Here is a 7,651-nt window from a genome sequence, read left to right on the forward strand (position 1 = left end):
TTTCATAAATCAGTCTTCTCCTCCCATCCCTGCTTATAAGTTGCATAGTTAATTTTTCAGTGTTCATCCTTCCTTACAATATTAAAATATTAATATTTCAATCCAACTATTCAAAAATGCTGATATCAACCGAAATTTTCAAAGGTATTTGCACTCAGTTTTCTTATGGGGCCAGCTGCTGAAAAGATCCAGGTTTGAATCATTTTCAAGAATATAAGCAAGTAAAATTTCTTAGTAACAACATTGCACTAGAATCTGAGTGATACTTTATGTTGGTATTTCTGTCTCTTGTTTTTCTCTCTCACTGTGTGTGTGTGTGTGTGTGTGTGTGTGTGTGTGTGTGTGTATAATTGTTTATTGAGCCAAAATGTATATAGTTGTATGTTGAGCCATTGAATATCATTGATGGATGAAGTACCAAGTTGTGTGGCAGAGTAACAAATACCTTGTGATTTGACACTGATTCTTATACAAAATTACCTCAATCAGAGGAGGTGTTTTGTCTGTCTTTTTCTGTTAAGTTGCTTTGGTCTCACTGGCATTTTAAATGTTTTAGTAAGTTGTTTAATATGAAAAGTTCAATAAAATATTGAATTAAAACCAATTTATTTCTCTTATTGAAGATAAAGGACTACTCAGGAGGGTGGTTAAAGTATTTTTCAGAAAGAAGGAAAGATCGAGAAAAAATGTGTGAAATTAAACTTTTTTTCCACCAATTAAAAATCCCTCTAAAGGTTTTCATATTTTATTTCACAATGATTTTACTATGATGTTTGATCTCATGCTATTATTTCTCTAAGGAAGAAGTTTGTGACTTGTCAGACATCAAACAGTTGTCCAAATGACAATGGCAAAGGGGCAAATTCCTTAAGGAACTAGAAAAAGAAAAGTAAGCCAAGCAGAAGGAAGGAAAGAAGATGAGGATACTGATGACTGAAATAATAAGATAATGAAAAAAATGAAAAAAAGGGCTGGGAAGGTGGCTCAGTGGTGGAGCGCTTGCCTTGCATGCATGAGGCCCTGGGTTCGATTCCTCAGCACCACATAAGCAAAAAGAAAAAAAGCCGGAAGTGGCGCTGTGGCTCAAGTGGTAGAGTGCTAGCCTTGAGCTGAAGAGCTGAGGGACAGCGCCCAGGCCCAGAGTTCAGGCCCCACGACCGGACCCCAAAAAAAATGAAAAAAAGATAATGAAAAAATATCAGTAAAATTGACCACTTTTTAGCTAAACTACAAATGAAGACTCATGACTAAATCACAAATTAGGAGAGGCCATTGTTACTGACTATAGAAGTAAAGACATGAACAGTATAAACTATATGCCAAAAAATGGACAACCAGCATAAAATGGGCAAAGTCCTATAAATAAACCATAGCTGACACAAGAAGAAATCATAAAATCTGAAACAAGGAGATCAATAAAAATAAGGAATTACAAGCCTCACACCACCACCAAATTCTATAACTAGATGATTGTACTGGTAAAATCTACCAGACATTGAAAGAACTAGTTGTGTTAATTCTCAAATTTGTCAAAACATTCCAACTTCTTCTGAAAGGCCCAGATTTAACTGGTTAAAAAAAACACAGATGGCCCTTTTAAAAAGCTTATGAATATACATTCAACTGGGATTTATCCTAGGAATGAAAGGATGATTTAACATAAAAATCAATTCATGTAATACCCTGCATTGATAGAATGAAAGGGGAAAAACGCATAATCAACTGATACAGAGGAATTATTTGACAAAAATCTAATGCATGCATGATGAAAAAAGTCAACTAAGGAATCAAAGGGAACTTTCTCAACATAATGTCCATACTTGAAGACCCTATAGCTAACATACAGTAAAAGACAGATCTGGAGGAAGACAAGTTCTCCATAGCCCTATACCAATAAAAGAAATTTATCTAAGATACATGAAGAGTTCTTACAAATCAACAATAAAGATATAAGCAGTCCAGTTGCTAAAATTCAGATGAGAAGCATATGAAAAGATGCTCAACATCACATATTAAAAAATCAATGACCCTTGAATGATGGAGCTACTAACAAGGCCCTGTTGAAGGTTGTGGCACAACAGGAGCTCTTCTCTGTACCTTGTGTGAGTAAAATATTAAGCAACTATGCTAGAGGAAGTTTAACAGGTTTATACTAACAACAAAATTGTGTATAATTATGCAATCACACTCAGGTATTTTCCCATTGAGCTGAAAATTATGTCCGCATAAAAATCTTCATACAAATAATTATAGCAGTTTTACTGCTAACTGCAAAACTTTCAAGTGAAAGTGATACATTAATGTGGTTATATAATACAACATACATTATTTTAAAAAATTTTTATTGTGACATTTTACCTTACAGAGGGGTTACAATTACATAGGCAAGATAATGAGTACATTTCTTATCAAGCATTGTTGCCTCCTCCTCTGTTTCCCCTTCCCATCTCTTCCCATCTCCCTCCCCGAGCCACCTCTACCCCTCCCCCTTACCTCCCCCCCCACATCCTCCACAAAGTTGTAAAGTTCGTTTTTCAACATAATGATTTGTACATCTCATTGTTGTAAAGGGTCCACCTGTATCCGAAGTTAAACGATTTGTTTTTCCCTTCCCCTCCACAAATTATACCAACATCAAATAGAGTGAAAGCAGGAGTTATACCATGGGGTAGGGACATTTGAATACTTACCTTGGGGTTCATTTCACCTAACATCAACTTATCTGACCTTTTCTGCTTGTCTCAGACATAAACTAGTTATTGCAAATAAGGGAAACCATGGGATCTATGTTTTTTTGGGCCTGGCTTACTTCACTTAATATAATTTTTTTCAAGTCTTTCCATTTCCTAATAAATGGGGCAATGTCATTCTTTCTGATGGAGGCATAGAATTCCATTGTGTATCTATACCACATTTTCTTGATCCATTCATCTACTGAGGGGCATCTGGGTTGGTTACATATTTTAGCTATGGTAAATAATGCTGCAATAAACATAGTCGTGCTGGTAGCTTTAGTATGGCCTTGTTTGTGATCATTTGGGTAAATGCCCAAAAGTGGGATTGCTGGGTCATAAGGGAGCTCTATGTGGAGTCTTTTGAGGAACCTCCATACTGCTTTCCAAAGTGGTTGAACAAGTTTACACTCCCACCAACAATGCAGTAAGATTCCCTCTGACCACATCCCCTCCAGCATCTGTTGTAGTTAGAGTTCTTGATTATAACCATTCTTAACTGGAGTGAGGTGGTATCTCAGTGTTGTTTTGATTTGCATTTCTTTTATGGCTAGAGAGGTTGAGCATTTCTTCATGTGTCTATTGGCCATCCTTCTTTCCTCTTCAGAGAAGTTTCTCTTTAAGTCTTTAGCCCACTTATTTATTAGGCTGTTGTTTCTTTGAGGATTTGTTGGGGGATTTAACTTTTTTGAGTTCCAGGTATATTTTAGATATGTCCGTTGTATGGCTAGTGAAGATCTTCTCCCAATCTGTGGGCTTTTTATTGATCTTGCTAGCTATGTCCTTTACCATGCAGAAGCTCTGCAATTTCAAGCAATCCCATTTGTCCAACCTTTCTTTGATTTGTTGTGTTTCTGGGTCTCTATTAAGGAAATTTCGGCCTGTGTCAAGGAGACCTAGGGTTTCTCCTATTCCATCCTGTAATGTTTTCAGAGTTTCTGCTTTGACTTCGAGGTCTTTGATCCATTTGGAGTTGATTCTGGTGCAGGGTGATATATAAGGATCTAGGTTTCATTTTCTACAAGTGATTAACCAATTTTGCCAGCACCATTTACTGAAGAGGCTGTCTTTCTTCCATTCTGTTTTTTTAGCTCCCTTATCAAAGATTAGATGGCTATAGGTCTGTGAGTTCATTTCTGGGTTTTCAATTCTATTCCATTAGTCCTGAGGTCTGTTCTTGTGCCAGTACCAAGCTGTTTTGCTTACTATGGCTTTGTAGTAGAGTTTGAAATTTGGTATTGATATTCCTCCAGCACCGTTATTTCTGTTAAGGATCATTTTTGCTATTCAGGGTCTTTTATTGTTCCATATGAATTTTTGGATTGCCTCTTCTATTTCCTTGAAGAATGAGGTTGTAATATTGATAGGTATTGCATTGAATTTGTAGATATCCTTGGGAAGTATTGCCATTTTCACAATGTTGATCCTTCCAATCCAAGAGCATGGGAGTTTTTGCCAAATTCTAAGTTCTGGTTTGATTTTCTTTTTCAGGTTTTTAGGGTTTTCATCATAGAAGTCCCTCACTTCTTTGGTTAAGTTGTGACAAGACTTGAAGAAACCTTAAGAGATTATTCATAAGTGAAACAAATCAGTCTGAAAATATTAAATGCTAAATGATTACAATTATTTGGCAATATAGAAAAGAAAACAACTAGTGACATTTAAAATGTCTAGTCGCCATGAGTTTGCAAATGGAAGAAAAAATAGAGATTGAACAGGATGAGCACAGGAGACTTTTAGGACAATGAAACTATTCTGTATGATACTGTAATTGCATATTAAACTACCCATTTGGCAAAAATCATATGAATGTGAAACAGCAAAGTCTAATGCAAACTTTGTACTTTGGTTAAATAAAGTATTAATAGTGATCAATTATAAGAAATGTACCCTACTAATGCAAAATGTGAGGAAAAATGTGAGGAAGAGGGGAGTGCGTTAGAACTCTCTGCTTCCTAATGAATTCTTTTTTATGTCTTAAAGTTCTTAAAAATAGTATGTATACCTTTTATTTTTTAATTGTGGGGCTTGATCTCTGGGCCTGAAGCTGTCCCTAAGCTCTTCAGCTCAAGGGGTAGCACTCTAACACTTGAACCACAGTTCTGCTTCCAGTTTTCTGGTGGTTTATTGGAGATACGAGTCTCATGGACTTTCCTGCCCGGGCTGGCTTTGAACCTCGATCCTCAGATCTCAGCCTCCTGAGTAGGTAGGATTACAGGTGTGAGCCACCAGCACCTGGCATATATAACTTTTTAAGTAGTAAGATACACACACACTCCCTTATTTGCAATATCTAGTATATGTCTGAGTCAAGCAGAAAAGGTCAGATAAGGTGATGTTAGGGAAATGAACCCTAAGATATGTATTCAAATGGTTTTTTTCTTTCATGCGATTGTTTCTAACGCATTTATAAGATAATTTCTTTGTTGTTTTGTATGTCCCTCCCCCACAGTATAACCCGTGCTTTCACTGTATTTGATGTCGGTATAATTTGTGGAGGGGAAGGGGAAAATCAAATCATTTAAGTAGGGATACAGGTGGACCCATTGCAATAATGAGAGGTACAAGTTGTTATGTTGAAAACGAACTTTACAACTTTGGTAGGGTGGGGATGGGGCCGGGAGGATTGGGTCGGGGGTGGGGTGAGGATCTGAAGGGATGGGAGGGGGAAACAAAGGAGGAGGCTACAATGCTTGATAAGAAATGTGCTCATTATCTTGCCCATGTTATTGTAACCGCTCTGTACAGTATTTTCACAATTAAAAAAAGCTACACACACACACACACATGCACGCACACACAAGTTTCTTCATGTCAGTTATAGAGAATCTGGGTTGTTTTAATAACTTGGCTATTGTGAATAGTACTGCAATGAGCCTGAGTGCCTTTATTGAATTCTGACTTTTATTCTTTCTGGTAGATCTCCAAGAGTGGTCATGGAGTAGTTCTAGTTGTAGTTTTTATGAAGACTCTCCAAACTGACTTTCGTAGTAGTCATTGCATTCATTTATATTTTCATCAACAGTATATTCAGGTCCCTTCTTTCTGGCATCTTTGTCAGTATTTGTTGCTGTGTGTAGTTTTGATTATGACCATTCTGACTAGAATGAGATGGAATTTTTCTCCATGTCTTTCGATTTGCATTCCTTTATGGCCAGAGATGTTGGGTATCTTTTCATATATTTATTGGCCATTTTTACTTCTAAGAAGTGTCCACTTGCTTATTAATCCATTAATTAGATTATTGGTTCTTTGGGAGTTTTGTTTCTCAGCTCTATTTTATTATGCCTAGTAGATGAATAGCTGGCAAACAGCTCTTATCAGTCGATAGGCTGTCTTTTCAGCTTAGGGATTATACCATTTGCCATGCAAAAGCTTTTAAGCTTCATGGGATCCCATTTGTCAAGTCTCTTCTAGTTGCTCAGTCATTAGAGCTCTATTCAGAATGTTCCTGCCAATACCAATAAGTTCTAGTGTTTTTCCTACTCTTTCCTGTGGTAGTCGCATAATTACAGGTCTTACATGAGCATCTTTGACCTGTTTTGTACTGATACTAATGCTAGGAGAGAGACAAGGATCCTATTTCAATCTCCCATATGTTGATATTCATCAGGAAAAATAATATGTCATTTGGGAGGAAATGAATGGACCTGGATAAAATTTCATCCAGTGAATGTAAAAGATGTGTATTTCTCCTTACATGTGGACGTACAACCCCAAATATAAACATGTATGTAAACATACCACCTACATGTATGTAAACATACCACCTACAGAGCTATATATGTGTGTGTGTATGTACATGACCAAACAAAATATGGTACACACAAGTGAGATTTCACACTATAACCCCTTTAAGCAACTAACAGTTTAACAAAATAAATGCTAGGGGCTGGGAAGGTAGCTCAGTGGTAGAGTGCTTGCCTAGCATGCATGAAGCCCTGGGTTTGATTCCTCAGTACCACATAAACAGAAAAAGCCAGAAGTGGTGCTGTGCTCTAGTGGTAGAGTGCTAGCCTAGAGCAAAAGAAGTTCAGGGACAGTGCATCAGCCTTGAGTTCAAGCCACAGGAGTGGCAAAAATAAAAATAAAAATAAAAGAATGTTGGGAAGCTACAGTAGGTCTTGTCTGAAGTGGAGTAGGAGTAAGGGGAGGGAGGGCAGAGTGATAGAATAATTGTGGCCTAATATAATCTTGGTACTCAGTGTATATTTGTGAAACTAGACTAGACTATTTGATGAGATGGGTGGAGATGGGATAGTTGGAGGGGATGACTGATCAAGGAAAGGATGACTTGCATCAAGGTACATTATATACATATATGACATGTTAAATTGACATCCCCTTGTTTAACTATTTCAAGGTACTAAAAAGTAAAAATTACTGTACACAAATGTAAAGGAGGAAAAAGGAAATGAGATGGATGAAGAGAGAAATCAATAAGGAAGATTAATATTGTAGTTTAAAAGAATACTAAGATGGACTTGGATAAATGAAAATTGCTTTTTATAGAAAAATTGTCACTCCAGTTACTGGAAGAGGATTCAGCTATTATTAGATAAGTTCTTCACTATTTTGTAGATAGTCTTAGAACTCATCTCAATATGTAAATCATTGGCAGGACATTCTTGACTGAGAATACCGAAGTTGCATTTCTTCTGTGGTTTGTATTATCTGGCATTCTTATCCGTAAATAACATCTTACAGTTTTATGGAACATATAGTTCTCTTTTCATGTTTCCCATCTGATCCTCTAAAATGCTTTCACACTCCGAGTCAAAAGGATTAGATTTATTAAATAAGTGGAACATAGTAACACAAATCAGTTAAACTGACTTAGAATAGAGTTTATGACTTCCAGGTACAGAATGTTTGGGGTTTTTTTCCCCCTCTTGACCAATGTTTCTCTTAATTAGTAA

Source organism: Dipodomys merriami, unplaced genomic scaffold (genome assembly GCF_024711535.1).
Source record: "Dipodomys merriami isolate MVZ:Mamm:240054 unplaced genomic scaffold, mDipMer1.0.p SCAF_27, whole genome shotgun sequence".
NCBI lineage: Eukaryota > Metazoa > Chordata > Mammalia > Rodentia > Heteromyidae > Dipodomys > Dipodomys merriami.